The following is an 18,944-nucleotide window of genomic DNA, read 5'->3' as shown; positions in this document are numbered from 1 at the left end:
ACTGAGACTCACTCTCACTGACTGACACTCACTCTCACTGACTGACACTCACTCTCACTGACTGACACTCACTCTCACTGACTGACTCACGCACTCTCACTGACTGACTCAGTCTCTCTGACTGACTCACTCACTCTCACTGACTCACTCACTCTCACTGACTGACTCACTCACTCTCACTGACTGACTCGCTCACTCTCACTGACTGACTCACTCTCACTGACTCACTCTCTCTCTCACTGATTCACTCACTCTCACTGGCTGACTCACTCTCACTGACTGACTCACTCTCACTGACTGACTCACTCACTCTCACTGACTGACACTCACTCTCACTGACTGACTCACGTACTTTCACTGACTGACTCAGTCTCCCTGACTGACTCACTCACTCTCACTGACTCACTCACTCTCACTGACTGACTCACTCACTCTCACTGACTGACTCGCTCACTCTCACTGACTGACTCACTCTCACTGACTCACTCTCTCTCTCACTGACTCACTCACTCTCACTGACTCACTCACTCTCACTGACTCACTCACTCTAACTGACTCACTGACTCTCACTGACTCTCACTCACTGACTGACTCACTCTCACTGACTGACTCACTCTCACTGACTGGCTCACTCTCACTGACTGGGTCACTGCATGACTCACTGGCTGACTCACTGGCTGACTCACTCACTCTCACTGACTGACTCACTCACTCTCACTGACTGACTCACTTACTCTCACTGACTGACTCACTCACTCTCACTGACTGAGACTCACTCTCACTGACTGACACTCACTCTCACTGACTGACACTCACTCTCACTGACTGACTCACGTACTCTCACTGACTGACTCAGTCTCCCTGACTGACTCACTCACTCTCACTGACTCACTCACTCTCACTGACTGACTCACTCACTCTCACTGACTGACTCGCTCACTCTCACAGACTGACTCACTCTCACTGACTCACTCTCTCTCTCACTGACTCACTCACTCTAACTGACTGACTCACTCTCACTGACTGACTCACTCTCACTGATTGACTCACTCTCACTGACTGACTCACTCACTCTCACTGACTGACTCACTCACTCTCACTGACTGACTCACTCTCACTGACTGACTCTCTCTCACTGACTGACTCACTCACACTCACTGACTGACTCACTCACTCTCACTGACTGACTCACTCACTCTCACTGACTCAATCACTCTCACTGACTCACTCACTCTCAATGATTTACTCACTCTCACTGACTCACTCACTCACTCTCACTGACTCACTCACTCACTCTCACTGACTCACTCACTCTCACTGACTCACTCACTCTAACTGACTCACTGACTCTCACTGACTCAATGACTCTCACTCACTGACTGACTCACTCTCACTGACTGACTCAATCTCACTGACTGGCTCACTCTCGCTGACTGAGTCACTGACTGACCCACTGGCTGACTCACTGGCTGACTCACTCACTCTCACTGACTGACTCACTCACTCTCACTGACTGACTCACTCACTCTCACTGACTGAGACTCACTCTCACTGACTGACACTAACTCTCACTGACTGACACTCACTCTCACTGACTGACACTCACTCTCACTGACTGATTCACGTACTCTCACTGACTGACTCAGTCTCCCTGACTGACTCACTCACTCTCACTGACTCACTCACTCTCACTGACTGACTCACTCACTCTCACTGACTGACTCGCTCACTCTCACTGACTGACTCACTCTCACTGACTCACTCTCTCTCTCACTGACTCACTCACTCTCACTGACTGACTCACTCTCACTGACTGACTCACTCTCACTGATTGACTCATTCTAACTGACTGACTCACTCACTCTCACTCACTGACTCACTCACTCTCACTGACTGACTCACTCTCACTGACTGACTCTCTCTCTCTTACTGACTGACTCACTCATACTCACTGACTGACTCACTCACTCTCACTGACTGACTCACTCACTCTCACTGACTGACTCACTCTCACTGACTGACTCACTCTCACTGATTGACTCACTCTCACTGACTGACTCACTCACTCTCACTGACTGACTCTCTCTCTCTCTCACTGACTGACTCACTCACACTCACTGACTGACTCACTCACTCTCACTGACTGACTCACTCACTCTCACTGACTCATTCACTCTCACTGACTCACTCACTCTCAATGATTTACTCACTCTCACTGACTCACTCACTCACTCTCACTGACTCACTCACTCTCACTGACTCACTCACTCTCACTGACTCACTCATTCTAACTGACTCACTGACTCTCACTGACTCACTGACTCTCACTCACTGACTGACTCACTCTCACTGACTGACTCACTCTCACTGACTGGCTCACTCTCACTGACTGAGTCACTGCATGACTCACTGGCTGACTCACTGGCTGACTCACTCACTCTCACTGACTGACTCACTCACTCTCACTGACTGACTCACTTACTCTCACTGACTGACTCCCTCACTCTCACTCTCACTGACTCACTCTCACTGACTCACTTTAATTGACTCACTCTCACTGACTCACTCACTCTCACTGACTCACTCACTCACTGACTCACCCTCACTGACTCACTCTCACTGACTGACTGACTCACTCTCACTGACTGACTGACTCACTCTCACTGACTCACTCACTCTCAATGACTCACTCACTCTCACTGACTGACTCACTCACTCTCACTGACTCACTCACTCACTCTCACTGACTCACTCACTCTCACTGACTCACTGACTGTCACTGACTCACTGACTGACTCACTCTCACTGACTGACTCACTCTCACTGACTCACTCTCACTGACTGACTGACTCACTCTCACTGACTCACTCACTCACTCTCACTGACTGACTCACTCACTCTCACTCTCACTGACTCACTCTCACTGACTCACTTTAATTGACTCACTCTCACTGACTCACTCTCACTGACTCACTCACTCACTGACTCACTCTCACTGACTCACTCTCACTGACTGACTGACTCACTCTCACTGACTGACTGACTCACTCTCACTGACTCGCTCGCTCACTCTCACTGTCTGACTCTCACTGACTGACTCACTCTCACTGACACTCACCCACTCTAACACACTGACTGACTCACTCTCACTGACTGACTCCCTCTCACTGACTCACTCTCACTGACTCACTCTCACTGACTGACTCACTCTCACTGACTCACTCACTCTCACTGACTGGCTCACTCTCACTGACTGAGTCACTGACTGACCCACTGGCTGACTCACTGGCTAACTCACTCACTCTCACTGACTGACTCACTCACTCTTACTGACTGACTCACTCACTCTCACTGACTGACTCACTTACTCTCACTGACTGACTCACTCACTCTCACTGACTGACTCACTCACTCTCACTGACTGACTCACTCACTCTCACTGACTGAGACTCACTCTCACTGACTGACGCTAACTCTCACTGACTGACACTCACTCTCACTGACTGACACTCACTCTCACTGACTGATTCACGTACTCTCACTGACTGACTCAGTCTCCCTGACTGACTCACTCACTCTCACTGACTCACTCACTCTCACTGACTCACTCACTCACTCTCACTGACTGACTCGCTCACTCTCACTGACTGACTCACTCTCACTGACTCACTCTCTCTCTCACTGACTCACTCACTCTCACTGACTGACTCACTCTCACTGACTGACTCACTCTCACTGATTGACTCACTCTCACTGACTGACTCACTCACTCTCACTCACTGACTCACTCACTCTCACTGACTGACTCACTCTCACTGACTGACTCTCTCTCTCTCTCACTGACTGACTCACTCACACTCACTGACTGACTCACTCACTCTCAGTGACTGACTCACTCACTCTCACTGACTCACTCACTCTCACTGACTCACTCACTCTCAATGATTTACTCACTCTCACTGACTCACTCACTCACTCTCACTGACTCACTCACTCTCACTGACTCACTCACTCTCACTGACTCACTCACTCTAACTGACTCACTGACTCTCACTGACTCACTGACTCTCACTCACTGACTGACTCACTCTCACTGACTGACTCACTCTCACTGACTGGCTCACTCTCACTGACTGAGTCACTGCATGACTCACTGGCTGACTCACTGGCTGACTCACTCACTCTCACTGACTGACTCACTCACTCTCACTGACTGACTCACTTACTCTCACTGACTGACTCACTCACTCTCACTGACTGAGACTCACTCTCACTGACTGACACTCACTCTCACTGACTGACACTCACTCTCACTGACTGACACTCACTCTCACTGACTGACTCACGCACTCTCACTGACTGACTCAGTCTCCCTGACTGACTCACTCACTCTCACTGACTCACTCACTCTCACTGACTGACTCACTCACTCTCACTGACTGACTCGCTCACTCTCACTGACTGACTCACTCTCACTGACTCACTCTCTCTCTCACTGACTCACTCACTCTCACTGACTCACTCTCACTGACTCACTCTCACTGACTGACTCACTCTCACTGACTGACTCACTCTCACTGACTGGCTCACTCTCACTGACTGAGTCACTGACTGACCCACTGGCTGACTGACTGGCTGACTCACTCACTCTCACTGACTGACTCACTCACTCTCACTGACTGACTCACTCACTCTCACTGACTGACTCACTCACTCTCACTGACTGAGACTCACTCTCACTGACTGACACTAACTCTCACTGACTGACACTCACTCTCACTGACTGACACTCACTCTCACTGACTGATTCACGTACTCTCACTGACTGACTCAGTCTCCCTGACTGACTCACTCACTCTCACTGACTCACTCACTCTCACTGACTGACTCACTCACTCTCACTGACTGACTCGCTCACTCTCACTGACTGACTCACTCTCACTGACTCACTCTCTCTCACTGACTCACTCACTCTCACTGACTGACTCACTCTCACTGACTGACTCACTCTCACTGATTGACTCATTCTAACTGACTGACTCACTCACTCTCACTCACTGACTCACTCACTCTCACTGACTGACTCACTCTCACTGACTGACTCTCACTCTCTCTTACTGACTGACTCACTCACACTCACTGACTGACTCACTCACTCTCACTGACTGACTCACTCACTCTCACTGACTCACTCACTCTCACTGACTCACTCACTCTCAATGATTTACTCACTCTGACTGACTGACTCACTCACTCTCACTGACTCACTCACTCTCACTGACTCACTCACTCTCACTGACTCACTCACTCTCACTGACTCACTCACTCTAACTGACTCACTGACTCTCACTGACTCACTGACTCTCACTCACTGACTGACTCACTCTCACTGACTGACTCACTCTCACTGACTGGCTCACTCTCACTGACTGAGTCACTGCATGACTCACTGGCTGACTCACTGGCTGACTCACTCACTCTCACTGACTGACTCACACACTCTCACTGACTGACTCACTTACTCTCACTGACTGACTCACTTACTCTCACTGACTGAGACTCACTCTCACTGACTGACACTCACTCTCACTGACTGACACTCACTCTCACTGACTGACACTCACTCTCACTGACTGACTCATGCACTCTCACTGACTGACTCAGTCTCTCTGACTGACTCACTCACTCTCACTGACTCACTCACTCTCACTGACGGACTCACTCACTCTCACTGACTGACTCGCTCACTCTCACTGACTGACTCACTCTCACTGACTCACTCTCTCTCTCACTGATTCACTCACTCTCACTGGCTGACTCACTCTCACTGACTGACTCACTCTCTCTGACTGACTCACTCACTCTCACTGACTGACTCACTCTCACTGACTGACTCTCTCTCTCTCTCACTGACTGACTCACTCACTCTCACTGACTGACTCACTCACTCTCACTGACTGACTCACTCACTCTCACTGACTGAGACTCACTCTCACTGACTTACACTAACTCTCACTGACTGACACTCAATCTCACTGACTGACACTCACTCTCACTGACTGACTCACATACTCTCACTGACTGACTCAGTCTCCCTGACTGACTCACTCACTCTCACTGACTCACTCACTCTCACTGACTGACTCACTCACTCTCACTGACTGACTCGCTCACTCTCACTGACTGACTCACTCTCACTGACTCACTCTCTCTCACTGACTCACTCACTCTCACTGACTGACTCACTCTCACTGACTGACTCACTCTCACTGATTGACTCACTCTCACTGACTGACTCACTCACTCTCACTGACTGACTCACTCACTCTCACTGACTGACTCACTCTCACTGACTGACTCTCTCTCTCTCTCACTGACTGACTCACTCACACTCACTGACTGACTCACTCACTCTCACTGACTGACTCACTCACTCTCACTGACTCACTCACTCTCACTGACTCGCTCACTCTCAATGATTTACTCACTCTCACTGACTCACTCACTCACTCTCACTGACTCACTCACTCTCACTGACTCACTCACTCTCACTGACTCACTCACTCTAACTGACTCACTGACTCTCACTGACTCACTGACTCCCACTCACTGACTGACTCACTCTCACTGACTGACTCACTCTCACTGACTGGCTCACTCTCACTGACTGAGTCACTGCATGACTCACTGGCTGACTCACTGGCTGACTCACTCACTCTCACTGACTGACTCACTCACTCTCACTGACTGACTCACTCACTCTCACTGACTGACTCACTCACTCTCACTGACTGAGACTCACTCTCACTGACTGACACTCACTCTCACTGACTGACACTCACTCTCACTGACTGACACTCACTCTCACTGACTGACTCACGCACTCTCACTGACTGACTCAGTCTCCCTGACTGACTCACTCACTCTCACCGACTCACTCACTCTCACTGACTGACTCACTCACTCTCACTGACTGACTCACTCACTCTCAGTGACTGACTCACTCACTCTCACTGACTCACTCACTCTCACTGACTCACTCACTCTCAATGATTTACTCACTCTCACTGACTCACTCACTCACTCTCACTGACTCACTCACTCTCACTGACTCACTCACTCTCACTGACTCACTCACTCTAACTGACTCACTGACTCTCACTGACTCACTGACTCTCACTCACTGACTGACTCACTCTCACTGACTGACTCACTCTCACTGACTGGCTCACTCTCACTGACTGAGTCACTGCATGACTCACTGGCTGACTCACTGGCTGACTCACTCACTCTCACTGACTGACTCACTCACTCTCACTGACTGACTCACTTACTCTCACTGACTGACTCACTCACTCTCACTGACTGAGACTCACTCTCACTGACTGACACTCACTCTCACTGACTGACACTCACTCTCACTGACTGACACTCACTCTCACTGACTGACTCACGCACTCTCACTGACTGACTCAGTCTCCCTGACTGACTCACTCACTCTCACTGACTCACTCACTCTCACTGACTGACTCACTCACTCTCACTGACTGACTCGCTCACTCTCACTGACTGACTCACTCTCACTGACTCACTCTCTCTCTCACTGACTCACTCACTCTCACTGACTCACTCTCACTGACTCACTCTCACTGACTGACTCACTCTCACTGACTGACTCACTCTCACTGACTGGCTCACTCTCACTGACTGAGTCACTGACTGACCCACTGGCTGACTGACTGGCTGACTCACTCACTCTCACTGACTGACTCACTCACTCTCACTGACTGACTCACTTACTCTCACTGACTGACTCACTCACTCTCACTGACTGAGACTCACTCTCACTGACTGACACTAACTCTCACTGACTGACACTCACTCTCACTGACTGACACTCACTCTCACTGACTGATTCACGTACTCTCACTGACTGACTCAGTCTCCCTGACTGACTCACTCACTCTCACTGACTCACTCACTCTCACTGACTGACTCACTCACTCTCACTGACTGACTCGCTCACTCTCACTGACTGACTCACTCTCACTGACTCACTCTCTCTCTCACTGACTCACTCACTCTCACTGACTGACTCACTCTCACTGACTGACTCACTCTCACTGATTGACTCATTCTAACTGACTGACTCACTCACTCTCACTCACTGACTCACTCACTCTCACTGACTGACTCACACTCACTGACTGACTCTCACTCTCTCTTACTGACTGACTCACTCACACTCACCGACTGACTCACTCTCACTGACTGACTCACTCACTCTCACTGACTCACTCACTCTCACTGACTCACTCACTCTCAATGATTTACTCACTCTGACTGACTCACTCACTCACTCTCACTGACTCACTCACTCTCACTGACTCACTCACTCTCACTGACTCACTCACTCTAACTGACTCACTGACTCTCACTGACTCACTGACTCTCACTCACTGACTGACTCACTCTCACTGAATGACTCACTCTCACTGACTGGCTCACTCTCACTGACTGAGTCACTGCATGACTCACTGGCTGACTCACTGGCTGACTCACTCACTCACTCACTCTCACTGACTGACTCACTCACTCTCACTGACTGACTCACTTACTCTCACTGACTGACTCACTTACGCTCACTGACTGAGACTCACTCTCACTGACTGACACTCACTCTCACTGACTGACACTCACTCTCACTGACTGACACTCACTCTCACTGACTGACTCACGCACTCTCACTGACTGACTCAGTCTCTCTGACTGACTCACTCACTCTCACTGACTCACTCACTCTCACTGACTGACTCACTCACTCTCACTGACTGACTCGCTCACTCTCACTGACTGACTCACTCTCACTGACTCACTCTCTCTCTCACTGATTCACTCACTCTCACTGGCTGACTCACTCTCACTGACTGACTCACTCTCTCTGACTGACTCACTCACTCACTCTCACTGACTGACTCACTCTCACTGACTGACTCTCTCTCTCTCTCACTGACTGACTCACTCACTCTCACTGACTGACTCACTCACTCTCACTGACTGACTCACTCACTCTCACTGACTGAGACTCACTCTCACTGACTGACACTAACTCTCACTGACTGACACTCAATCTCACTGACTGACACTCACTCTCACTGACTGACTCACACACTCTCACTGACTGACTCAGTCTCCCTGACTGACTCACTCACTCTCACTGACTCACTCACTCTCACTGACTGACTCACTCACTCTCACTGACTGACTCGCTCACTCTCACTGACTGACTCACTCTCACTGACTCACTCTCTCTCACTGACTCACTCACTCTCACTGACTCACTCACTCTCACTGACTGACTCACTCTCACTGATTGACTCACTCTCACTGACTGACTCACTCACTCTCACTGACTGACTCACTCACTCTCACTGACTGACTCACTCTCACTGACTGACTCTCTCTCTCTCTCTCACTGACTGACTCACTCACACTCACTGACTGACTCACTCACTCTCACTGACTGACTCACTCACTCTCACTGACTCACTCACTCTCACTGACTCACTCACTCTCAATGATTTACTCACTCTCACTGACTCACTCACTCACTCTCACTGACTCACTCACTCTCACTGACTCACTCACTCTCACTGACTCACTCACTCTAACTGACTCACTGACTCTCACTGACTCACTGACTCCCACTCACTGACTGACTCACTCTCACTGACTGACTCACTCTCACTGACTGGCTCACTCTCACTGACTGAGTCACTGCATGACTCACTGGCTGACTCACTGGCTGACTCACTCACTCTCACTGACTGACTCACTCACTCTCACTGACTGACTCACTCACTCTCACTGACTGACTCACTCACTCTCACTGACTGAGACTCACTCTCACTGACTGACACTCACTCTCACTGACTGACACTCACTCTCACTGACTGACACTCACTCTCACTGACTGACTCACGCACTCTCACTGACTGACTCAGTCTCCCTGACTGACTCACTCACTCTCACTGACTCACTCACTCTCACTGACTGACTCACTCACTCTCACTGACTGACTCGCTCACTCTCACTGACTGACTCACTCTCACTGACTCACTCTCTCTCTCACTGACTCACTCACTCAAACTGACTGACTCACTCTCACTGACTGACTCACTCTCACTGATTGACTCACTCTCACTGACTGACTCACTCACTCTCACTGACTGACTCACTCACTCTCACTGACTGACTCACTCTCACTGACTGACTCTCTCTCTCTCACTGACTGACTCACTCACACTCACTGACTGACTCACTCACTCTCACTGACTGACTCACTCACTCTCACTGACTTACTCACTCTCACTGACTCACTCACTCTCAATGATTTACTCACTCTCACTGACTCACTCACTCACTCTCACTGACTCACTCACTCACTCTCACTGACTCACTCACTCTCACTGACTCACTCACTCTAACTGACTCACTGACTCTCACTGACTCAGTGACTCTCACTCACTGACTGACTCACTCTCACTGACTGACTCACTCTCACTGACTGGCTCACTCTCACTGACTGAGTCACTGACTGACCCACTGGCTGACTCACTGGCTGACTCACTCACTCTCACTGACTGACTCACTCACTCTCACTGACTGACTCACTCACTCTCACTGACTGACTCACTCACTCTCACTGACTGAGACTCACTCTCACTGACTGACACAAACTCTCACTGACTGACACTCACTCTCACTGACTGACACTCACTCTCACTGACTGACACTCACTCTCACTGACTGACTCACGCACTCTCACTGACTGACTCAGTCTCTCTGACTGACTCACTCATTCTCACTGACTCACTCACTCTCACTGACTGACTCACTCACTCTCACTGACTGACTCGCTCACTCTCACTGACTGACTCACTCTCACTGACTCACTCTCTCTCTCACTGATTCACTCACTCTCACTGGCTGACTCACTCTCACTGACTGACTCACTCTCACTGACTGACTCACTCACTCTCACTGACTGACACTCACTCTCACTGACTGACTCACGTACTTTCACTGACTGACTCAGTCTCCCTGACTGACTCACTCACTCTCACTGACTCACTCACTCTCACTGACTGACTCACTCACTCTCACTGACTGACTCGCTCACTCTCACTGACTGACTCACTCTCACTGACTCACTCTCTCTCTCACTGACTCACTCACTCTCACTGACTCACTCACTCTCACTGACTCACTCACTCTAACTGACTCACTGACTCTCACTGACTCTCACTCACTGACTGACTCACTCTCACTGACTGACTCACTCTCACTGACTGGCTCACTCTCACTGACTGGGTCACTGCATGACTCACTGGCTGACTCACTGGCTGACTCACTCACTCTCACTGACTGACTCACTCACTCTCACTGACTGACTCACTTACTCTCACTGACTGACTCACTCACTCTCACTGACTGAGACTCACTCTCACTGACTGACACTCACTCTCACTGACTGACACTCACTCTCACTGACTGACTCACGTACTCTCACTGACTGACTCAGTCTCCCTGACTGACTCACTCACTCTCACTGACTCACTCACTCTCACTGACTGACTCACTCACTCTCACTGACTGACTCGCTCACTCTCACAGACTGACTCACTCTCACTGACTCACTCTCTCTCTCACTGACTCACTCACTCTCACTGACTGACTCACTCTCACTGACTGACTCACTCTCACTGATTGACTCACTCTCACTGACTGACTCACTCACTCTCACTGACTGACTCACTCACTCTCACTGACTGACTCACTCTCACTGACTGACTCTCTCTCACTGACTGACTCACTCACACTCACTGACTGACTCACTCACTCTCACTGACTGACTCACTCACTCTCACTGACTCAATCACTCTCACTGACTCACTCACTCTCAATGATTTACTCACTCTCACTGACTCACTCACTCACTCTCACTGACTCACTCACTCACTCTCACTGACTCACTCACTCTCACTGACTCACTCACTCTAACTGACTCACTGACTCTCACTGACTCAATGACTCTCACTCACTGACTGACTCACTCTCACTGACTGACTCAATCTCACTGACTGGCTCACTCTCGCTGACTGAGTCACTGACTGACCCACTGGCTGACTCACTGGCTGACTCACTCACTCTCACTGACTAACTCACTCACTCTCACTGACTGACTCACTCACTCTCACTGACTGAGACTCACTCTCACTGACTGACACTAACTCTCACTGACTGACACTCACTCTCACTGACTGACACTCACTCTCACTGACTGATTCACGTACTCTCACTGACTGACTCAGTCTCCCTGACTGACTCACTCACTCTCACTGACTCACTCACTCTCACTGACTGACTCACTCACTCTCACTGACTGACTCGCTCACTCTCACTGACTGACTCACTCTCACTGACTCACTCTCTCTCTCACTGACTCACTCACTCTCACTGACTGACTCACTCTCACTGACTGACTCACTCTCACTGATTGACTCATTCTAACTGACTGACTCACTCACTCTCACTCACTGACTCACTCACTCTCACTGACTGACTCACTCTCACTGACTGACTCTCTCTCTCTTACTGACTGACTCACTCATACTCACTGACTGACTCACTCACTCTCACTGACTGACTCACTCACTCTCACTGACTGACTCACTCTCACTGACTGACTCACTCTCACTGATTGACTCACTCTCACTGACTGACTCACTCACTCTCACTGACTGACTCTCTCTCTCTCTCACTGACTGACTCACTCACACTCACTGACTGACTGACTCACTCTCACTGACTGACTCATTCACTCTCACTGACTCACTCACTCTCAATGATTTACTCACTCTCACTGACTCACTCACTCACTCTCACTGACTCACTCACTCTCACTGACTCACTCACTCTCACTGACTCACTCATTCTAACTGACTCACTGACTCTCACTGACTCACTGACTCTCACTCACAGACTGACTCACTCTCACTGACTGACTCACTCTCACTGACTGGCTCACTCTCACTGACTGAGTCACTGCATGACTCACTGGCTGACTCACTGGCTGACTCACTCACTCTCACTGACTGACTCACTCACTCTCACTGACTGACTCACTTACTCTCACTGACTGACTCCCTCACTCTCACTCTCACTGACTCACTCTCACTGACTCACTTTAATTGACTCACTCTCACTGACTCACTCACTCTCACTGACTCACTCACTCACTGACTCACCCTCACTGACTCACTCTCACTGACTGACTCACTCACTCTCACTGACTGACTCACTCACTCTCACTGACTGACTCACTCTCACTGACTCACTCTCTCTCTCACTGATTCACTCACTCTCACTGGCTGACTCACTCTCACTGACTGACTCACTCTCACTGACTGACTCACTCACTCTCACTGACTGACACTCACTCTCACTGACTGACTCACGTACTTTCACTGACTGACTCAGTCTCCCTGACTGACTCACTCACTCTCACTGACTCACTCACTCTCACTGACTGACTCACTCACTCTCACTGACTGACTCGCTCACTCTCACTGACTGACTCACTCTCACTGACTCACTCTCTCTCTCACTGACTCACTCACTCTCACTGACTCACTCACTCTCACTGACTCACTCACTCTAACTGACTCACTGACTCTCACTGACTCACTGACTCTCACTCACTGACTGACTCACTCTCACTGACTGACTCACTCTCACTGACTGGCTCACTCTCACTGACTGGGTCACTGCATGACTCACTGGCTGACTCACTGGCTGACTCACTCACTCTCACTGACTGACTCACTCACTCTCACTGACTGACTCACTTACTCTCACTGACTGACTCACTCACTCTCTCTGACTGAGACTCACTCTCACTGACTGACACTCACTCTCACTGACTGACACTCACTCTCACTGACTGACTCACGTACTCTCACTGACTGACTCAGTCTCCCTGACTGACTCACTCACTCTCACTGACTCACTCACTCTCACTGACTGACTCACTCACTCTCACTGACTGACTCGCTCACTCTCACAGACTGACTCACTCTCACTGACTCACTCTCTCTCTCACTGACTCACTCACTCTCACTGACTGACTCACTCTCACTGACTGACTCACTCTCACTGATTGACTCACTCTCACTGACTGACTCACTCACTCTCACTGACTGACTCACTCACTCTCACTGACTGACTCACTCTCACTGACTGACTCTCTCTCACTGACTGACTCACTCACACTCACTGACTCACTCACTTACTCTCACTGACTGACTCCCTCACTCTCACTCTCACTGACTCACTCTCACTGACTCACTTTAATTGACTCACTCTCACTGACTCACTCACTCTCACTGACTCACTCACTCACTGACTCACTCTCACTGACTCACTCTCACTGACTGACTGACTCACTCTCACTGACTGACTGACTCACTCTCACTGACTCACTCACTCTCAATGACTCACTCACTCTCACTGACTGACTCACTCACTCTCACTGACTCACTCACTCACTCTCACTGACTCACTCACTCTCACTGACTCACTGACTGTCACTGACTCACTGACTGACTCACTCTCACTGACTGACTCACTCTCACTGACTGACTCACTCACTCTCACTGACTCACTCACTCTCACTGACTGACTCACTCACTCTCACTGACTGAGACTCACTCTCACTGACTGACACTCACTCTCACTGACTGACACTCACTCTCACTGACTGACACTCACTCTCACTGACTGACTCACGCACTCTCACTGACTGACTCAGTCTCTCTGACTGACTCACTCACTCTCACTGACTCACTCACTCTCACTGACTGACTCACTCACTCTCACTGACTGACTCGCTCACTCTCACTGACTGACTCACTCTCACTGACTCACTCTCTCTCTCACTGATTCACTCACTCTCACTGGCTGACTCACTCTCACTGACTGACTCACTCTCACTGACTGACTCACTCACTCTCACTGACTGACACTCACTCTCACTGACTGACTCACGTACTTTCACTGACTGACTCAGTCTCCCTGACTGACTCACTCACTCTCACTGACTCACTCACTCTCACTGACTGACTCACTCACTCTCACTGACTGACTCGCTCACTCTCACTGACTGACTCACTCTCACTGACTCACTCTCTCTCTCACTGACTCACTCACTCTCACTGACTCACTCACTCTCACTGACTCACTCACTCTAACTGACTCACTGACTCTCACTGACTCTCACTCACTGACTGACTCACTCTCACTGACTGACTCACTCTCACTGACTGGCTCACTCTCACTGACTGGGTCACTGCATGACTCACTGGCTGACTCACTGGCTGACTCACTCACTCTCACTGACTGACTCACTCACTCTCACTGACTGACTCACTTACTCTCACTGACTGACTCACTCACTCTCACTGACTGAGACTCACTCTCACTGACTGACACTCACTCTCACTGACTGACACTCACTCTCACTGACTGACTCACGTACTCTCACTGACTGACTCAGTCTCCCTGACTGACTCACTCACTCTCACTGACTCACTCACTCTCACTGACTGACTCACTCACTCTCACTGACTGACTCGCTCACTCTCACAGACTGACTCACTCTCACTGACTCACTCTCTCTCTCACTGACTCACTCACTCTCACTGACTGACTCACTCTCACTGACTGACTCACTCTCACTGATTGACTCACTCTCACTGACTGACTCACTCACTCTCACTGACTGACTCACTCACTCTCACTGACTGACTCACTCTCACTGACTGACTCTCTCTCACTGACTGACTCACTCACACTCACTGACTGACTCACTCACTCTCACTGACTGACTCACTCACTCTCACTGACTCAATCACTCTCACTGACTCACTCACTCTCAATGATTTACTCACTCTCACTGACTCACTCACTCACTCTCACTGACTCACTCACTCACTCTCACTGACTCACTCACTCTCACTGACTCACTCACTCTAACTGACTCACTGACTCTCACTGACTCAATGACTCTCACTCACTGACTGACTCACTCTCACTGACTGACTCAATCTCACTGACTGGCTCACTCTCGCTGACTGAGTCACTGACTGACCCACTGGCTGACTCACTGGCTGACTCACTCACTCTCACTGACTAACTCACTCACTCTCACTGACTGACTCACTCACTCTCACTGACTGAGACTCACTCTCACTGACTGACACTAACTCTCACTGACTGACACTCACTCTCACTGACTGACACTCACTCTCACTGACTGATTCACGTACTCTCACTGACTGACTCAGTCTCCCTGACTGACTCACTCACTCTCACTGACTCACTCACTCTCACTGACTGACTCACTCACTCTCACTGACTGACTCGCTCACTCTCACTGACTGACTCACTCTCACTGACTCACTCTCTCTCTCACTGACTCACTCACTCTCACTGACTGACTCACTCTCACTGACTGACTCACTCTCACTGATTGACTCATTCTAACTGACTGACTCACTCACTCTCACTCACTGACTCACTCACTCTCACTGACTGACTCACTCTCACTGACTGACTCTCTCTCTCTTACTGACTGACTCACTCATACTCACTGACTGACTCACTCACTCTCACTGACTGACTCACTCACTCTCACTGACTGACTCACTCTCACTGACTGACTCACTCTCACTGATTGACTCACTCTCACTGACTGACTCACTCACTCTCACTGACTGACTCTCTCTCTCTCTCACTGACTGACTCACTCACACTCACTGACTGACTGACTCACTCTCACTGACTGACTCATTCACTCTCACTGACTCACTCACTCTCAATGATTTACTCACTCTCACTGACTCACTCACTCACTCTCACTGACTCACTCACTCACTCTCACTGACTCACTCACTCTCACTGACTCACTCACTCTCACTGACTCACTCATTCTAACTGACTCACTGACTCTCACTGACTCACTGACTCTCACTCACTGACTGACTCACTCTCACTGACTGACTCACTCTCACTGACTGGCTCACTCTCACTGACTGAGTCACTGCATGACTCACTGGCTGACTCACTGGCTGACTCACTCACTCTCACTGACTGACTCACTCACTCTCACTGACTGACTCACTTACTCTCACTGACTGACTCCCTCACTCTCACTCTCACTGACTCACTCTCACTGACTCACTTTAATTGACTCACTCTCACTGACTCACTCACTCTCACTGACTCACTCACTCACTGACTCACCCTCACTGACTCACTCTCACTGACTGACTGACTCACTCTCACTGACTGACTGACTCACTCTCACTGACTCACTCACTCTCAATGACTCACTCACTCTCACTGACTGACTCACTCACTCTCACTGACTCACTCACTCACTCTCACTGACTCACTCACTCTCACTGACTCACTGACTGTCACTGACTCACTGACTGACTCACTCTCACTGACTGACTCACTCTCACTGACTCACTCTCACTGACTGACTGACTCACTCTCACTGACTCACTCACTCACTCTCACTGACTGACTCACTCACTCTCACTCTCACTGACTCACTCTCACTGACTCACTTTAATTGACTCACTCTCACTGACTCACTCTCACTGACTCACTCACTCACTGACTCACTCTCACTGACTCACTCTCACTGACTGACTGACTCACTCTCACTGACTGACTGACTCACTCTCACTGACTCGCTCGCTCACTCTCACTGTCTGACTCTCACTGACTGACTCACTCTCACTGACACTCACCCACTCTAACACACTGACTGACTCACTCTCACTGACTGACTCCCTCTCACTGACTCACTCTCACTGACTCACTCTCACTGACTGACTCACTCTCACTGACTCACTCACTCTCACTGACTGGCTCACTCTCACTGACTGAGTCACTGACTGACCCACTGGCTGACTCACTGGCTAACTCACTCACTCTCACTGACTGACTCACTCACTCTTACTGACTGACTCACTCACTCTCACTGACTGACTCACTTACTCTCACTGACTGACTCACTCACTCTCACTGACTGACTCACTCACTCTCACTGACTGACTCACTCACTCTCACTGACTGACTCACTCACTCTCACTGACTGAGACTCACTCTCACTGACTGACGCTAACTCTCACTGACTGACACTCACTCTCACTGACTGACACTCACTCTCACTGACTGACTCACATACTCTCACTGACTGACTCAGTCTCCCTGACTGACTCACTCACTCTCACTGACTCACTCACTCTCACTGACTCACTCACTCACTCTCACTGACTGACTCGCTCACTCTCACTGACTGACTCACTCTCACTGACTCACTCTCTCTCTCACTGACTCACTCACTCTCACTGACTGACTCACTCTCACTGACTGACTCACTCTCACTGATTGACTCACTCTCACTGACTGACTCACTCACTCTCACTCACTGACTCACTCACTCTCACTGACTGACTCACTCTCACTGACTGACTCTCTCTCTCTCTCACTGACTGACTCACTCACACTCACTGACTGACTCACTCACTCTCAGTGACTGACTCACTCACTCTCACTGACTCACTCACTCTCACTGACTCACTCACTCTCAATGATTTACTCACTCTCACTGACTCACTCACTCACTCTCACTGACTCACTCACTCTCACTGACTCACTCACTCTCACTGACTCACTCACTCTAACTGACTCACTGACTCTCACTGACTCACTGACTCTCACTCACTGACTGACTCACTCTCACTGACTGACTCACTCTCACTGACTGGCTCACTCTCACTGACTGAGTCACTGCATGACTCACTGGC

Source organism: Triturus cristatus, chromosome 1_1 (assembly GCF_964204655.1).
Source record: "Triturus cristatus chromosome 1_1, aTriCri1.1, whole genome shotgun sequence".
Classification (NCBI taxonomy): domain Eukaryota; kingdom Metazoa; phylum Chordata; class Amphibia; order Caudata; family Salamandridae; genus Triturus; species Triturus cristatus.
The sequence above is the reverse complement of the archived record's forward strand: the minus strand, read 5'-3'. Positions refer to the sequence as shown.